The sequence below is a fragment of the Myxine glutinosa genome, chromosome 4 (genome assembly GCF_964187855.1).
Source record: "Myxine glutinosa chromosome 4, kmMyxGlut1.1, whole genome shotgun sequence".
Lineage (NCBI taxonomy): Eukaryota > Metazoa > Chordata > Myxini > Myxiniformes > Myxinidae > Myxine > Myxine glutinosa.
The window spans coordinates 134,287,235-134,306,881 of NC_136264.1; the positions used below are offsets into that span (position 1 = coordinate 134,287,235).

Here is a 19,647-nt window from a genome sequence, read left to right on the forward strand (position 1 = left end):
CTTTGTCATTGAATGCCACTCGCTCGTGAACCATCGTCGTCTCCCGACTTGTTCTTTTTCAAAAAGTTACAGATTCGGATGAAGCAATGGTGGTTTAGGTATACTATTAGCCAATTGATTAAGAAATTAATTTTTTTACGATTTTTATTTATTTATTTTAATTACACAATTAATCAATCAATTATTGATTCTTTCAATTTTTGTCATACCTGTCAGGCCTGATGCCTTCTTGTTTGTTTGTCTGTGGGTGCGATAACTCGCGAATGCTTTCAGCTATATTCGTCAAACTTTACCAGAGGATTCCGAAGGACAAAAGTGAGGCTGTCAATGTTTTTTTGACGATATAGGTTAAAGGTCAAGATAAAAGTTCAAGGTTCTCTCGTTTGTCCAGGCGATATCTCAGCCATCCTTTGAGCTCGGAAGCTGAAATTACTTAATTATTTCCTTTCTCATCTGGGCAATATCTCTTACAATAAGCTATTAAATAGGTGTGGCCATGCAGGGGTGAGGGGCCTGGGGGTGTTGAGGTGAGGATTATATGCCTGTGTCATGATATGACGCATTATGCCATGCAGTATTGCAATATATGCCTTGAATATCAAATCAGATATCCATCATTGTGGTGTCTTGTCAATTTATCATAAGTTTCTAGTAAAATATAGTGTGTGCATTTTTAATAATATTCTACACATATGCTCAAATATCAAAGAAAACAAAATATTTATTTATGATTATATTTCACACAGGGGACTTGTATATTGTAAGTGGTGCCTCCAACTTGGGAATTCCCATATACAGGTTGAATGTCGAGTTGTTTGCAAACTAGTAACATGCATGTAAAGTTTTTAAATCGGTGATTTTAACCTGCGTATGTGCACATTATCTGACTGCAAATAGTACTATACGATGTGGCGGACACGAAAGCTCACTGGCGTGAGGGCATCATTCCGCGCACCAAGTGGGCGGCGGCCACGCCCGAGGGGTAGGCGTGGCCGCGGGATATACACCGGGCGCGCAGCCCAGAGCGCTCCAGTGCTACAGTTGAGCTCTTATAATAAAGACTCTTGAACTTACCGCGTTGTCCGCTTCCTCCTTGTTATACAAGTAAGCGTGCGTAGCACCGCGCTTCAACGACACGGTTACTGATTAATATATTACTAGAAACACCTGCTCCCAAAAGAAGGGGTGTTTTCTTATTATCCCTATTCAAACGTGTAATTCAAAGTATCTCTCAAAAATATCTCTTGCTGCGTAATTCAAAATACCTCACTGCACTGTAAAGTGTGGGGACTTGTAATACCCTCTCCCACCTGGAGGTAGCGTTACCCAATACACATTTACATATAGAATTTGCATTTGCATTTACATAGAAACACCCCCTTACATTAATTGGGGTAATGCTGATCCTATGTAGCAAGTCTGGATGTAATTGGCCCAGAACTGTAGGAGGCGTAGAACGACAAACAAACAATGAAACGCTCACCGGTCTGTGAATTATAGTCAGGATGACATCTAGGTCCCACTCGGATTTTTTATTATTCGTCCAAAAAAACGATAACGCACAAAACTATTCGTCCCTATGTACTAACTTAACAGTAATTAACACACATTATTGTTGAGAGACAACGCTTATTACAGCTATTGTGCAAGATAACCCAGATAAGCGTGCTACCGCCAATGCCGTGAGGCTGCTGTAAAATACTACACTTTCTTTTTTAGAAGACAACAATACACTATTAAAGTATTATCTGCTGAAGCGATAAAAGATAAAAGAAACACAAATGGGGGAGGGGAGAGGTTTAAGAGGTAACATAACTCATAGTTCTGGGTGTTCAGAGTATGGGGGGACCCCAATTCTCTCTAAGTCGATGTGTATCCTATATCGCCACCTGTTGGAAATCTGTTATACAAGTCATCGATACCAATTACCATAAAATGTGTGTGTGTGTGTGTGTGTGTGTGTGTGTGTGTGTGTGTGTGTGTGTGTGTGTGTGTGTGTGTGTGTGTGTGTGTGTGTGTGTGTGTGTGTGTGTGTGTGTGTGTGTGTATCTGTGCAGTGTCTGTCCTGTCCAGTGTTGTGTTGTCATGTCATGTCTTGTCTTGTGTTGTCATGTCTTGTGTTGTCACTGAACTACTTTCTCAAACTTTTGTGTAATCGTCCCAAACTTCTAGTCTGCACCTACCCCTCCCCTATGTATGTGCTGAGGGGTTCTTTCTTGAAACAAAAACATTCAACCTAAATCTTCAACCTAAATTGCCTATAAAAATGTAATATCACAAACACAACAAATACATTTGTGCAAAATAATTGTTTGTATTATGATTGGTGAAAATCATGACAACACAGCAACTCAGGTACAGTCATTAGCCTCAGCTAAAATAAGCCCGTTTATCAGTAACGACGCGCGAGCCGAGCCAAGCTAGTATATATATATATATATATATATGTATATATATATATATATATATATATATATATTTACCTCCACCAAAGATGATTTACAAAGGTGGTACTGCCCACACCACCAAAAGTGGGACAGAGGTTTTGCTTTCACCCCTGTCTGTCTGTCTGTCTGTAAGCAGGATATCTTAAAAAGTTATGGACGGATTCGGACGACATTTGGTGCAGAGGTTGTGTGTGTGTGACACGGACGAATTGATTCAATTTTGGTGAAGATCCGCATCTGGTATATATTTCTACCCTTCTATTTTATTTATACTGTATATTTTCGTTTCTTGTCCAAGAAATGTCTTTTCCCCTTATATGACTTACATTCCACCTTGAATTGTTTATTTATTTATTTTATATACACTTTACCATCTCCATTACAAACACAAGTCTTTGTATTATTTATTTATGTATTTACACTTAACCATCTCTACTACCTGTTTGTTTGTGTCCTATTTTTTCATTCTGTGTCCCATTTTATTTGTCTAAAATCCACATGTCTCATTTTTTAAATGCTGTATCCTCTGAGGACTTGCATCCTTGTTTTAAAATAAAGCTTCCACTAAAGTTATCTTCAAAACCACTTGCAACGCATGAATTATTGCTGTTCCGGACCTAGGTAGACTCGGCTATGAGGAGCGGCTGAAAGAGACAGGGCCTTTATACATTAGAAAGGAGGTGGTTACAAGGGGACATGGCAGATGCTTAAGATCATGAAAGATATGGAAACAATAAGTGCAGAAGAATTATTCAACACAATAGACACTAAGAGTAAAGAAGTGGAGAGTTAAGATGGTAGTACGGAAGGGGTCTTTCACTCAGAGAGTAGTTAATGAATTGAAGTGTCTCCCTTGAAAGGTAGTCGCAACAGACACAGTGGATAAGTTTAAATTGGAATTCGATAGGTACCTAAAAATATTGGAGATATCGGCAGGACCTTTAGGCAGCTTGAGTATGGATGGGTGATTGTGTGTATCTGTGCAGAGTGTTGTCTGTGGGGGTCTCATCAAGGGGTAGTGTGTGCTTGATGTTGTGCGTTTCTCACCCAAGAACAGCCTTTGCCCCCATTCCCGGGAAAAAAATAACACATGAAACAACAAATAAACACAAAAAAACATTTTGCATTTTTCTTTTTTTAATATAAATTGGTCTGGTGTTTATGTGGTGCAGGCATGATGAGCCGAGTGGCCTCCCACTGCATCTAATTTCCTTATGTGATGTTGTTACCCTGCATACTTATGGGGTTGGGGGTTGGAGTGAAGGGGGACGGGAGTCAAAGTGCTCATGACAGGTTGTGGATTTTCCATATCTGAAAATTAACCCTGTACAAGTTGTTACTCTCCTGTAAGAATTGGGGGATTAGCTGTGCGGAAAGCACTGTTACAATGCATCATTATTCTGAACATTTTTCAAATTGGAACCTGAGTGGCACTTTTCGAGAAGTTTACTGCCCACACCAAGTTGCTCTGATGGCATTAAAGCATAGCTGTGAGCAGCCTGGGCATTGTTCTTTCAGCCATAGCAAATAGTTACAGTGACGTAAGATATTTTTGAACGAAAGGAAAACCTAACAACATATGAATTACCAGAAATCTTCATATCAGTGATATAGGACTTAGTGTGGGACTCACAGAAGATGACTTGACTTCAAATAAATCAGTAAAGTCCAATACATTATAATAGTTTTAAAAGTAATGTTCATCTTCAAGTTGTGTCTAATAAAGGTTCCCTGGGCTTTCTGTATCATACCCTTTCTCCTCTCTTTAACATTTCAAACTGTAGAGTATAAGTACATTTACCAACATAACATTTTGTTCAGACAAGGCAGATGTAAATGGTTCGAGACCATACAACAGGTGTCTGTTCTCAAGCAAGTTTTATTTTATCCCTGATATGGGACCAGGAACTTATACTTGTAATACATGACCTGAGGTTTGAACTCACAACTGCTCAAAAAGATTTAATCATTCTAGACGAGGTATCCATCTGTCCATACATATTGGTGATGCTTTATATGAGCTAAATGCCGTTTTTCCTGTCTCATAGTCTCCTTATACAAGTTTGATGATTGATTATTATTGTTAAAAATTCAAATTGAAAACACTACTTCAGGTAAACTTTAAACTACCATGGGATGCATATATCTGTTGGGATGCAAAACCTAAAGCCATGGGATGCAATGATAATGAGTTTTAACGAATATACCTGCAGAGTTTGTATACAATACACCAAAATATACACTTATTTTTGTCGAACAAATTGTACCTATGTATTATGACGTGCATTGGGAAACAAGGGGTGAGTTGGGTTTACCAGGTTGTTTTTAGAGTAAAGAGAAACTGTGGATATTTTGAATTAATTTATCATATTTTTGGATGGGGAAGTTTTGTAACAACACATTGGGTCAGCATCTGTTAGGCTGCCGCAGCTTGGTCCCATAAATTCATGTTTTCCCATTTTCCCCTCCCTTTTCTGATTATATATCCCCCTTTGTTCAGCTACCCCCAACCCCCACACCTTTATCCACCGTGGTACATGCCCCCCCCCCCATTCATTATACCTGGACTCAAGGGACGAGTTATTTAACGCGAATGATCACCTTGCTCGAAGGAATACGGACTCCTGGCTCTTCACACAGGCCGGTCGTGTTGAGCAACTTTTGATAGCGGATGCTAGTTTGATTGGGCCAAGAGTGACAGTTTAAGTCTGAGTGCCAGTCACCTTGGAGTTGCAGCTGGCAGTGCTGGTTGGAGTTGGAAATCGTATCCGTGAGAGTCAGAGGAGTGTGCAGACACTTGAGAGAACCAGGAAGTTTGTGTGCTGTTCTTCTCCACCATCAGCTTTCTTATCCATTACCACCTGTCTGTTCACACTTAACAATCTGTCTGCAGGTGTGCCTTTGTGCTCGACTGGGCTTGCTGGTGAGCTGCATGCACCATGTGACTTACTAAATGAACAGGCCGGACCTTGCCATTTAACGACCACAGATTCATCTTTTATCATTTATTTTATTAACACCTCCCCTATGACTCTCCCTCTCCCTCTCCTCCTTCCCCTGCTCCCCTCCCCCTGCCTCTTCTCCACCCTCTCCCCTCCTCGTCTCTCCTCTCAACACAACCCCCCACCCACAGATGCTCTTCCCTTCTTAATTTACTCCCGCATACCTGTACCTCACCGTCTGTTTGTAACTAAGGCTTACAGCAGTAGAGAATAAGGTTAAGGTGTTATGTTCTCATTATAAGGTCTCATTATAGTATCTCATGATAGGGTCTGTTGGGAATTGTGCCGTCAGGGAGAGGGAATGGGAGTGGAAGGTTGTTGTTGTGTTGTTTTATTACCCCACGCTTAAAGAGCAAAACAGGGTTAAGCAATTGGTTCACTCTGTCTACAAACAAAAATGTCTGTCTGTCCCAGTCAAGAAAAAACTAACATTTTTGTTTGCCAAGGTTTTATCAGTGGTTCCATCACCCTTAGCCTATTCCCTTTCAATTTAGCTGAGGGGCCACCCTGGATTTGGCCTCAAATACCCATTGAATCACACATTTTAATGCTCGGAAATCAATTTTATAACCACAAAATACGACTTTTTCTGCTTGCAAATTAGGGATATGCATCATTACCCTGCGAAAAGCAGGGTTAAGCATTCAGTTACGTACGTACGTGTGTGTGTGCCGTGTTTGCATTTTTAAAATTCACTAGCGGTAACCCGTAAAAATCACGGGCATCTATATCATTAAAACGCTTATTTCTGAAGTTTGTAATCGGAACTTCTCTCCAGCTATTGCTCCTGTCGCCCTAAGATATGTGTGATACTGTGGCGGACACGATGGCTCGCTGGCGCGGTGACATCATTCCGCGCACCAAGAGGTGTCGGCCACGCCCGAGGGGTAGGCGTGGCCTCGGGATATACACGGGGCGCGCAGCCCCGAGCACCTCAGTGCTATAGTTGAGCTTTGTAATAAAGACTCTTTTTGGTTACCCGCGTTGTTGCTTATCTTCTTGGCAAACAAGTCGTGCGCATAGCACCGCACTTCACTGGTGACCTCGAAGCTGGTTCAGCCGCCGCTGACCAACAGAACGCGCCAATGTCAAACAACGCGGTCGCGGTGAAGCTCCCTGAGTTTTGGGAAGCTCAGGCCGAGGTATGGTTCGTGCAGGCCGAGGCACAGTTCCAACTTCGAGGCGTAACGGCGGATGAGACGCGTTATTACCACGTCATCGCCGCCCTCGGGCCCGGCACAGCCGCCCGAGTCGTGTCCGTCCTGCGGAACCCACCGGCCGACCACAGGTATGAGGCGCTCAAGCGTCTCCTCATCGCCACGTTCGGCCTCACGGAGTGCGAACGGGCCGACCGCCTCCTGGACCTTCCCGAACTCGGCGACACACGACCATCGGTGCGGATGGATTACATGCTGTCATTGCTGGGTGACAAAGCCCCGGATTTTTTATTCCGGGCGCTCTTTCTACGCCAGCTGCCGGCACAGGTACGCCTCGCGTTGGCCGGTTCCAAAATAAAGGAACCCCGCGCTCTGGCCGTCGAGGCCGACAAGTTTTTCGCGGCTTGTGACACGCGGGCGAGCTTCGGTGCGGCCGTCGCGGATCCCGAGGCTGATGCGCATGCACACCTCGTGGATCCCGAGGCTGATGCCGATGCACACCGCGTGGCCGCCGCCACGCCCCGCCCACCACCACTGCGAAAACCGCGGCCTCCGCCGCAAACCTGGTGCCGTTTCCACGCCAGGTTTGGCCACAAGGCTAGGAATTGTTGCCCGCCGTGCTCGTTTGGCAAGTCGGGAAACTACCAAGCCGGCGCTCGGTAGCGGCCCTGAGCGTCGGCCATTCTGGCAGCCTCCTTTTTGTCACGGACACCTTGTCCGCACGTCGCTTCCTCTGCGACACAGGCGCACAGGTGAGCGTTATCCCCGCCTCCACGTCCGACAAGCGAACCGCGGGCCGGGCCCCCGCGTTGCTTGCAGCCAACGGTACACCCATACGCACATTCGGGAAGCGCTGCCTCTCCCTGCGGTTCGGAGGGCAGCGCTTTCAATGGACGTTCGTAACCGCCAGCGTGCCCATGGCATTACTCGGTGCGGACTTCCTATGTGCAAATGGGTTGTTGGTGGACGTGAAGAACAGACGCCTCGTCCAGGCCGAAACGTTCAGCTCGCTTGCTTGTACGCTGAGCAGTTCGTTGGGCAGCTCCCTGAGCGGCTCGCCAAGCGGCTTGCTGAGCGGTTCGGTCCCGACGAGGTTGGTCTGTACGCTTCCGGCAGCGGACGAGTTCACCCGCCTCCTCGCCAGCTTCCTGGCCCTCACGCGGCCCACCTTCTCGGCGGTGGCCGTCAAGCACGGGGTGGAACATCGCATCCCCACCGTCTGGCCACCGGTCTACGCCCGGGCACGCCGCCTCGAGCCGACGAAGCTCGCGGTGGCAAAGGCGGAGTTTGCTACGCTGGAGCGGCTCGGCATCGTACGGCGCTCCAAGAGCGCTTGGGCGTCGCCACTGCACATCATGCCGAAGCCCGGCGGGGGATGGCGGCCGTGCGGAGACTACCGCCGCCTCAACGATGCCACCACCCCCGACCGCTACCCGGTCCCTCACATTCAGGACTTTTCCACCCGGTTGGCGAAAATGTCCTTCTTTTCTAAGGCGGACCTCATCCGCGGATACCACCAGGTCCCCGTCAGGCCGGAGGACATACCGAAGACGGCCGTCATTACACCATTCGGCCTCTTCGAGTTTCTTCGGATGCCCTTTGGTTTGAAGAATGCGGCTCAGGCGTTCCAACGGTTGATGGACAGCGTCTTGCGCGACTTGGATTGCGTTTACGTCTACCTGGACGACATCCTCGTCGCAAGGGCGTCCCGCGAAGAGCACCTCCGCCACCTCCGCACGCTCTTCGAACGCCTAGGCCAGCATGGCCTGATCTTAAACCCCGCCAAGTGCCGGTTCGGCATCGCCGAAATCGACTTTTTGGGGCACCGCGTCACCAGGCACGGGGCCACCCCCTTGCCGGCAAAGGTGGAGGCGGTCAAGGGGTTTCCGCGCCCCCGCACGATCAGGGGGCTCCAGGAGTTCCTGGGCATGGTAAACCTTTACCACCGTTTCCTGCCCCGCGTCGCCCAGCTCTTGCGCCCCCTGCACGAGGCCCTGCGGGGGAAGCCGGGCAAAGGTGACGTTGTTTGGACCGAGCAGATGGACGCGGCGTTCGCGGGTGCGAAGCTCGCCTTGGCTAACGCCACCATGCTCGCGCACCCGGCGCTCGATGCACCGATCGCCCTCACCACCGACGCGTCGGACTACGCGGTGGGCGCGGTGCACGAGCAATGGGTGCGTGGTGCTTGGCAACCGCTGGCGTTTTTCAGCCGGCAGCTTCGCCCGCACGAACGCCGGTACAGCACCTTCGACCGCGAGTTGCTCGGGCTCCACCTGGCGGTCCGGCACTTCCGCCATCTGCTCGAGGGCCGTTCGTTCACGGCCTTCGTCGACCACAAGCCCCTGGTCTTCGCGATGGGCAAGGTCGCCGAGCCGTGCTCGGCCTGGCAGCAGCGTCACCTCTTGGCCGTGTCCGAGTACACGACGGACATCCGGCACGTCGCGGGAAAGGACAACCCGGTGGCGGATTGCCTTTCCCGGTCCGTCACCCACGTGTTCCACCTCGGGATCGACTCTGCCCGGATGGCGGCGGACCAGACCGCCGACCCCGACGTCCAGGCCTTGCGGACCGCCGTCACGGGCCTCCGCGTCACCGAGGTGCCGATCGACGGCGCGGGCATGGCCCTCTTGTGCGACGTCTCCCTCGGGCGGCCTCGCCCCATCGTGCCCGCGGGCTGGCAGCGCCGGGTTTTTGACGCCATCCATGGCCTGTCCCACCCAGGCACGAAGGCCTCCCAGAGGTTGGTCGCCGACAAGTTTGTCTGGCATGGCCTCTGGAAGGCTGTCCGCGATTGGACCAGGACGTGCCTCGCGTGCCAGCGCGCGAAGGTGCACCGCCACACCCAGGCCCCATTGGCCCCTTTCACGGTGCCCGAACGTCGGTTCGACCACATTCACGTGGACTTGGTGGGACCTCTGCCCCCCTCGCGGGGTTTCACCCACATCCTCACCATGGTGGACCGCACCACCCGGTGGCCGGAGGTCGTGCCCTTGGCGGCGGCGACGGCGGCGGACATTGCGCAGGCGTTCATCGCCACCTGGGTTGCCCGGTTCGGCGCCCCCTCGGACATCTCGTCCGACCGCGGCCCCCAGTTCACCTCGGACCTCTGGGGGGCGGTCGCGCGGGGGCTCGGCATCCAGCTGCACCGCACCACGGCCTACCACCCCCAGGCCAACGGCCTGTGCGAGCGCTTCCACCGCTCCTTGAAGGCCACGCTCCGGGCCACCCTCCGCGACAGCGGCTGGGTCGACAGGCTCCCCTGGGTCCTGCTGGGCCTCCGGACGGCGCCCAAGGACGACCTGCGCGCATCCACAGCGGAGTTGGTCTTCGGACAACCGCTGCGGGTGCCGGGCGAGTTCCTCCCCGACTCCACGGCACCTTGGTCCGCGGCGCAGCAGCGCTCCGCACTGCAGGAGACCGCCCGGAGGTTCGCCCCGGTGCCGACGGCGCACCACGGGTGCCCGCCAATGCACGTCGCCCCGGAGCTTCGCACGGCGGAGTACGTGTTCGTCCGCCACAACGCCCACCGGACACCGCTGCGGCCCCCGTACGACGGGCCCTGCCGCGTGCTGGAGACCGGGGCGAAACACTTCACCCTCGACATCGGCGGTACTCCTGACCACGTTTCCGTGGACCGCCTCAAGCCGGCCCACCTCGACGTGGACCACCCCCCGCCAGTGGCTCGGCCCCCACGGCGGGGCCGCCCCCCGGTCCTGCATCCATCCCAGGTGCCGCCGGAGGCATCCCAGATGACATCCCGGTATCCCAGATGCCGCCAGCCGCCAGAGGGCACTTCGGCCGGGTCATCCATTTGCCCCGCAAACTGACCCTTCAGGTGCGCGGGAATTCTGGGGGGGGCGCGTGTGGCGGACACGATGGCTCGCTGGCGCGGTGACATCATTCCGCGCACCAAGAGGGTGTCGGCCACGCCCGAGGGGTAGGCGTGGCCTCGGGATATACACGGGGCGCGCAGCCCCAAGCACCTCAGTGCTATAGTTGAGCTTTGTAATAAAGACTCTTTTTGGTTACCCGCGTTGTTGCTTATCTTCTTGGCAAACAAGTCGTGCGCATAGCACCGCACTTCAATACAATGTAGTTAAGACTAACCCTTCCACATAAGCATACCTATGTCTCCAAATGTCTATAAGTGTGGAATAAAAGCTGAAAATCGGTGAAAAGTTTAGAATAACTCGCGCCATTTTGTTTTACGCACAGTGAGATGCTGCACTTGATACCGAGGAGAAGAAGAAGACTTCCCGATGTGTGCCGGACGCGCATCGACTCAAGAGACATGCTACGCCTTTTAATACAAATATAAATGCGATCAGAAATGTAAAGGGGATACTTAAAAGGCGTAGCATGCCTCTTGAGTCACTGCGCGTCCGGCACACATCGGGAAGTCTTCTTATTCTCCTCGGTATCAAGTGCAGCATCTCACTGTGCGTAAAACAAAATGGCGCGAGTTATTCAAAACTTTTCACTGATTTTCAGCTTTTATTCCACACTTATAGACATTTGGAGACATAGGTATGCTTATATGGAAGGGTTAGTCATAACTACATAGTATCACACATATCTTAGGGCGACAGGAGCAATAGCTGGAGAGAAGTTCCGATTACAAACTTCAGAAATAAGCGTTTTAATGATATAGATTTTCTCGGCAACCGTTGGTCCGATTGACATGAAATTTTCACCATAGGAGGGCCTCCTCCTGTAGAATATTTTAATGGTTATTATGACGTCACAGGTCACGTTGTACAGGCGCCATCGTGGAAAAACTTCACACCTCTATATCTCTGAAACCACTCCATGGAAAAAATTGAGACCTGGCTTATTGTCACCGACTCCCCATGGGGAATAAGATATGTTAATGATGATGTCATCGGTGCCTTCATTATGACATCATAATTCGACAAATACAACACTTATCCATCCGATCATTATTTTAAAAAATTCACCAATTGTTGGTCTGTTGGACACTAAATTTTCACCATATGAGCGCCTCCTCCTTTAGAATATTTTAATGATAATCATGACGTCATAGGTCATTTATTACAGGCGCCATCTTGGAAAAACGTTGCACCTCTATATCTCCAAAACCGCTGTATGGAAAAAATTGAAACGTGGCTCATTGTAAATAACTCCATTGGGGAATAGGTGTTGTTAACGATGACGTCATTGGTGCCATAATTATGACGTTATAATTCGACAGGGACAACACTTAGTCTGATCAGTGTGAAATTTATTGAGCATGATCTCTGCAACAATTATATTAGAGAATATAAATTTATGATGTCATCGCTCATGTGATCTGGCAGCCATATTGGATCAAAAAAAAAAAGAAACGTTCAAAAACAGAAGAGTTGGCTCACACCAAGTTGACTGTGCAGGGTAAGTATTCTATGAATACCATCTAGTTAGTTGATTTTGGAATGACTTGCATTTGATCTCCAAATCCATTATGGTGGCTAAAATCCAAAATGGCCACCAAACTGTATTGAATTTCACTTTCATACATTTTTTGGCTGGAAAATCTATTTTTGCCGATGAAATTTGACTTTTTTCTGGTTGCATGGTAGAACTTATCAAATTACTTTATTTTAGATTAATGTGTAATTGACAAGAATGCAATATGGCCACCAAAAAACAAAATGGCCACCAATACCCATTGAATATCACATTTTTCTGCTCCAAAATCATTTTTCATCTGACTTGGAACCCTGTCGCTTTGGAATTATATTTGATGCTTACGGTACCTCTACAATGAGAGAGCTCACCCAGCTCCGCTGCGGTAAGCCTGGAAGAAGAATTCACATCACACGTTATTGGCATAGTATGTCAAAGAGAAAGGACTGATAATCCTTCCTGAGAAATGTAGACAACAAGATGAAGCTGATCAGATTCTTTGTCGGTTACTACAAAGACGACACCTTGAGATCCAAAGTGCCAGTTCCACTGACTGTGACAGAGGAAGAGGAAACCTGGTTGATAACACCTCTCAAGATAGAGAAACCTGCTTCCTGTAATTATCATGAAGCCGGCACAAGGCTAATTCTTCACGCTTCAACGTCAGAAGATCCATTGGTCGTAAGGGCAACTGACACAGTTGTCTTGGCTCTCCTGACATATGCTTACTCTGCTATTAACCCACCAGAAGATTGGATAATGAAGATTGACCACGAAGAGTATGTTTGCATGAAAGCTATACTGGACAGGTTTGGTCAGGAAGTTTGTAACATTCTTCCAGCCTTTCACAGTATCACAGGATGCGATAAAACTTAATTTCCACTTGGTGTCAGTAAAGTTAAGCCAAAGAAGAAGATGTAGAAACTTGGGAAGTGTGATCTCATTTTCAATCTTGGAACACCCCTACTTCAGTCCAGAATATCGCCAAGGCTGAGCAGTATGTATGCTGGGGCTGAAAATGAAGAATTTGTCAGAACGAGGATCAGGATTTACGACGAGCAGAAAGTCAAATCCAGTTCCAATATTTTGCCAGATGTGAGTAGCTGAGGAACACCTCAAAATAATTGACCTTCAAGCCTGGATCTGGGACTAGTGTTTGAGATAAGACGTAGCATATCGTTCCATTGAAGGCAGAGGATGAGGCAGAGGAAACTGAATTGAGGCTAAATTGAAAGGGCATAGGCTAAGGATGACGGACTTGGCAGGAAAAATTGTTAGACAGGTGCCAGGCAAGAAAAAAAAACTATCAGTCAATGACAGAGGAAAGACTTAATTTCAACTGAATTTTATATTTTGAACACTGTAGAGCATGCATCGGAACACGAACCTGCAGTTTAGCAGTACTTTTGCTCTGAATTTGGCAAATTGTACAGAATCTTGTCCCGAGCGTGCATGCGCACAGAGGAGTAATGTGTTTATTTTAGTCTGCATGCCTGTCAGACAATGAAACAACATTGAAAATCATTACAAACAGGAAACATCCTGTTTTTAGGGACGTCACAAAGGACATAAACAGGCATGAGGAACTAATTTAACATGTTAAATAAGGTGATGTAAAAGAGCGTGCCTCAACGGCGGCAAACTTCCGAAAAAAAAACTTCTTTTTCCCCTACAGCCTATAAAACGTTTATTTTATTTCAATTGAATTATCCACTTGAACACTGGAGAACACAAATCGCCTTCTTGGCACCTGGGCAAGAAAAGAAAAGAAATTGAAGAACCCGGGTGGTGTATAGGCAATAAGCTCCCATTTCTGAGCTCTTTCAACCAGCCGAAGAAAAAAGGCTTCGTTTTTTTTCTTTTTTTATATTGTGGTATTTTTACCATGGGCTTCTGCTAGTTTATTCTTGTTCTTCTTTTTAAAAATGTGTACAAATTAGCATGTGTAGATGTTGTCTTTCCTCATTGTCGGGATAATGACAACAAGGGAGTCTAAAACACAGGAAAACTTCGTGCAGTAATATTGTGACCCCAAGTAGTCTAGACCTAACAAACACTCATTAGACTTTGTTGTGTTTTGCTGTTCTGAATACAAAATGATGTAAATAAATGAAGATAAATAAGTTAGACATTCCAGCACAATGTTGGGCTGAATATACAATCGCTTATGTGCATGATAAATCGTTAATTTATTCTCCCCACTTCTCCTTCCCTTTCCAACCATTCACGAAACAAGTTCACGTTAAAGGTTTTATTATCCGCATTAAGTGCTGTCATCTCCTGCTTTCTTTTTTCCTACAGAGACAACGTTCAGAAAAATTTGGATGCTTCAGAGTTGTTGCATTCAGCCAATAGATGGATGGACCTGGTTCGAACCAGACCTGCTTTCTATGTCACGCTTCTATTGCCTTGAAAACACAGCTCACTTTCTGGTAAACTCCATATGACTATGTACTGTGCTGATGACCGTCTGTGTGGCCGGCCGACGCTGTTACGTGGTGAAGTTGATTGGCTGGAATATTGCTCCGGTGGTGATGTTATGGTTTATAGGATTAAATATAAAATAATATTAAAAAAGAATGTATATGGTGAAGCTCCATGGGGCGTGCATAACCACATCTACAATTTCCAGCCGCACGGCGCACACTTGTGGTGTAAAACGAATGAAACTTTTACTCTGTAAACATTGGATTTCACTACTAACTATCTTGTCATGTGCAATAATCAATGCATGGATCGCTTTTTTATCAAAATCACTCGATTCTAACCACAAATCTTTTAACTCGCTTTTTCTTACCAAACCTTATGCTTGCTCAATTTTACAAATTTCTCTCATTCGAAATGTGTTTTTTTCTTTTTCTCTTGCTTTGAAAACTTGACACCTTTTGGGAGATGCCTGTATTTAACCTTCTTTTTTGTACATCCTCTTATCTTCATTGTGAGCTCAAACAACTATGGGCAGTTGTACTTGGCTTTAGTGAATTATGTGATCGTTTGGCATGTTTCTTAATGACTGTGGTTAGTTTACTGGTCATGAAAAATACCTTTTTTTAATTATAAAATTTAATTTAATATAATTTTTCGTAAAAATACCTTAATAAATGCACCGCTTTGCCGGTGAGGCATCCTTTGGGATAACAGGGCAATGCAATTCATATTATCCTGTGGATCAATGCATTGTCCCTTCCTTTGTGTGGTAAAACTGGAAAATTAAGCTTTGCTAAAGTGGATCATAAAAGCATATAATTTAATGCAGTAAGATGTAAAAATGACACCCAGCAAGGGGAATGGTGTGTAGCAAACTGTAAAGTGCATTAGCAAGCGGTTATGAATATAGCTTATTCACAATTTGTCTTGTCTTTAGCACTCGGTGCACTCTGCGTACATCGGCAATGGATTCGGTGAACTGATGATTGCTCGTTTTATTTCATGAATTATTTTTATACGTTTTTCAAGAAATGCATTTGATTTAAAAGAAGAACTCTTCACAGCAGTTGGGGAATAATAAACATCGATATTCCAGCTTGGGCGAGATGCAACTTGTGTTGAGATAACATAATTTCGATTTTCCAGTAAATTAAATTCCAAGGTGACTTTGTAATGTGTGATATGATGAACACGTGCTGCTGTTATCTTTAAATGTTGTGATAAAATAGGCAAAGTGCTTTTTGGTGTTGTGCTTAATAACAAAACAATTTAAAATATAATCTATCAACTGCCGGTAATTGGCATGTCACTCCACCTGTTGAGCTGCACCAGCAGTCTCACCTGAAATTTTTAAAGGTAAACGACAATGCCAACTCCTTCCGAAAGCAAATTCCCAAGTCAATCTACATGATTATTTGTTTGATTAAATACATTCAGCTTCATCTAATCGCTTATTTTTAACTTCTAAACCACCTTGGTTTGTAGATACTTTATCCTCAGCTAACAGACGTTAATTGGAATTTTCATCTCAACTGGAATTTCTCCATCTCAACTGGCTTCCGTGCACATTAATTGTCCAACACACGTATGTAAAATCTCGATAGAGATCCTTTCCCGGAGCACAATGCCGCCGTTGCACTTCGCTTGCCTTTTCTTCGTGATGGCACACTAAATGCTGAATCTGATGAGCGTGCACACCAAAACGTTTCCTATCTGGCTGGCTACAGTGTGCAGGCTAACTCATTTGGAATTTCACCGTTATTAATCTATACTTTATGCTCTTTAAACAGTCACTGAACATGGGATGCTTAAGGGTCATTGCATTGAAATATTAACACAAGTGTGATTGGGCATTTATGTTGCAGTTTCTCCTTTTGATTTGTTAAGCCTAAACCCCCTCTGCTGTGTTGAGCTAATATTTCTAATCGCTATGCTGAGCTAATGATAATGGCCTACTGGTTGCACATCTCCAAGCAATTACAGTATATTGTTAGGGTGAATGTGCATTCCTTTGAGGTCGTCTGCACTTCTTAATTATCAGCACCCTGTAGTTACATGTTGTGTGTTGAGCAGCTTATAGCTAATGTACAGTACCACTATATTCATCATGAAAATGTCATTTTTATAATGTCATAATATAAATCTATTTGTTTCAGTCCTGGCATTATCGTTATCAATCAATGACACAATCTAGTTCTATTATATCCATTACGTGATGAAATTGCAATTTGTATCTTGTGTACCAGTAATGTTTTGCATCATGATGTGTGACCTAGAACTTGTTTTGCATTAAAATGAACCCAAAATTGGTGGGGAGATTGAGATCGACATTTAAATGTAAAAATCGTACCGTACTTGTTTCTTGTCATAGTTGGAATATTAAAATTCCCTTCCATTATTTTGACCAGTGTATAATGACCAAGCCATCTTGTGGAACTTTTGCTACATAGGTTGGGGTCACCTGTCAATGGTTTCCAGGATACGATCGCATTATCTTCGAGTACAGGACAACATTTCCCACTTGTTTGTGTGATAATCCTAATTTTACGAAAATGCGAGAGCAGCATTTCCACCTGAGCTGGACTGTTTTCTCACTCAAACACGTTTTCAAATAATGTTTGTAAATGCAATTTCTCGTACTTTGTTCCAACTCAAACTTGCCAACTCAGCTGGACACTTATATACCTCGAATGGGATGTAAGAATTTTTGTGAATGTATGCATGAACCCTTTTGCAACATGCATGTTTATACTGTAATGACAATGACAATTAATTCTGATCGTATATTATTGATCATGGTGATTATAATAAAACCCACATTTGTACAATATTCTTTGTCTGACATGTCTGCCTTCAAAGACAACATTATTTGGGTATAATATACAATACTCTCATTGCTGTATAATATATGAGCTGGATTCTTGCTTGATGTATGTTGTTTTCTCAACAGCCGATAATGACTTACTCGCACTTTTAATAGGTTTGTAAAAATGGCATTATTGGTTTGAAATGTATTCATTGAGAGTGATAAAAGTTGTGATAAAAGTTGAAAAACATTAACCTCTTATGCAAATAGTCCAGTGTTGTAGCCTCTGAACAAACTAGAGAGTCCATGGAATACTTTACCCCATGCAGTCTTGAGAAACAAGGACATGGTTTGCGAACATGGCATGAAAAAGGACATGAAACCAGGTTTACGGGCGACAAATTTGATTGGTCATGGTGGCATAAAATGCCTAATATGTTGGTCCAAGTATTGCTAACCAGAAGGGTTTTCAAAGTGCTAAAAAGGCAATTTGTGTACTACAGTGTTCAAGTATATAATTCAATTGAAATAAGATAAAGATTTTAATGGTTGTAGAAAAAAATTCAGAGGTTTACCGCCGTTACTGTTGCGCCTTTTACACCATCTTATCTGTGTTATCTGCTACCCAACCTGCCCCGCTCTGACTCCTGGGTCGGTTCATGCTTCTTCTCGTTGTGGTTCCTGCCTGCTGTATACATGGTTTTTTGGGGTTTGTGGTGGTTCACAGTTTGGCTCGTGGCATAAGTGCTGGTGCACTGCTGAGGAGGTACGAGGACAGGCCCGAACCAAAGTTCACACTGTGCGCGAGCTTTGTGTGCATAGCAAGTTTATCTCTCTCAAAAGCAAAATCTAATTGGCTTATTCATTTTTTGTCACAAATCGTCCACAACGTTTTGAGATATTGTGTTATATATTGTTTTTAGCCCTATCACTCAATGGTGAAGAATCATACTAAAATACGCCATTTGTGTCCGTCTGTCTGATGAATTTTTGACGCCAATACATTCTGTCGTTACTTATCCAATCTCATCCAAACTTGACAGGATGACGAAGGGTTACACCATGAAGGTTGCACATTCATTTCCCCCCCTCCCCAAGGGGGTTTTCTCCACCCAAGCGAGTTTGCACACCATTGCCATCAATGGGGTTGCACGTTGAGGTGTATATAAATGTTAAATTAGCTTTATCATGGCGTATTTCCAAACAAGATTTATCGTGGCGTTTTTCCAAAGACGCTTTTAAAAACAAAATTAATGATAAAATCGCATATTGTTAATGTTATTACAAAACAATATTAATACTAATAATGTCCCACTTCCCAAAGGGGTTTTTCCTGCAGTGATAACGTGTATAAATAGCTTATACAGGGTCCGTCTGGGAGGTGTGACGATTTTCAGAAAACTCGTACACAGTTATTTTTAGTCGAATTTCAATATTTTTTTATTTTAAAGACTACATATATAATGCCATGTAATACACTGTAACAAAGACATTTTAAAAATGTAATTCATGTTTGAAAAATGACATCATCTAAATGGCGGCCGTTCTTGTCCAAGCATTCTTGCAGATGCGCGGAAAAGTTCCAGCATTTCTCAGCACAGCAGCATCCCTCAGCAGTTCCAGCATTCTTTCTGCGAACGTAAACCGCCGTACGAAATCATTCTGCTGCAGTTCTTGAACCACCATTTTTTTTTTTTTTTTTTTTTTTTTTTTTTTTTTTTTTTTTTTTTTTGTATACAATATCGAGGCTCGTGAAAGAGCGAACATTAATCACACAGAAAGACAAACCGACACATAAAACATATAACATAGGGAGCGGTAGACAAGATGGGGAGAGAGGGGGAAGGACACAAACACAACATTTGAGAGCAGGGACCGAGAGACATGGAGACATCGAGAGATCTGAGAGAGGGCGAGGGCTTTGGGGGGGGGGGGGGGGGCGTGGGAAGGGGGCAGTGGGAGAGGTATAAAACATATGGACACTGCCAGGACTTCCAGGAAAGAAGTTGGAATTTCAAACAAGGTGGATCTGGGGTGAATTAGCGGGGGTAGAAAAGATCAAGGTTTTGTTTATCTCTGATTTTTATCTATGATTTTCTACGCGTGATAATGAAGGTCCAAGTGCAAAATTCGACGAACTGATCTGTCTGACATCCGTAGAGTGCGAGCGTGCCGTACCGCTGACCGACGAGGGCTGGCCTCCACAGCTTGTCGAACCCTTTCGATGTTTTCTGGGGTCCTAACGGTTCGATCACCTCCCCGAGCTGCTCCCGGCCTCACAGATCCAGTTGTCCTGAAGTTTTTTACCCACTTCAATATTGTGTTTCGAGACGGAACGGCGCCACATCGACCAACATTGAAGTGAGTACGAAATCTGCGCTGTGTAAGCACCACCGAACTAC

General features: G+C 45.5%; 1 protein-coding gene across 1 annotated transcript in view; it reads left to right on the top strand.

The window, feature by feature from the left end:
* TMEM233 (transmembrane protein 233) overlaps nt 1-17,269 on the top strand; it is a 91,147-nt gene extending 73,878 nt beyond the window's left edge. Inside the window, exon 3 of the mRNA XM_068113543.2 lies at nt 14,314-17,269. The gene's annotated coding sequence lies outside the window, so the exon portion shown is untranslated. The remainder of the gene's footprint in view (nt 1-14,313) is intronic.
* Nucleotides 17,270-19,647: the final 2,378 nt, after the last annotated feature.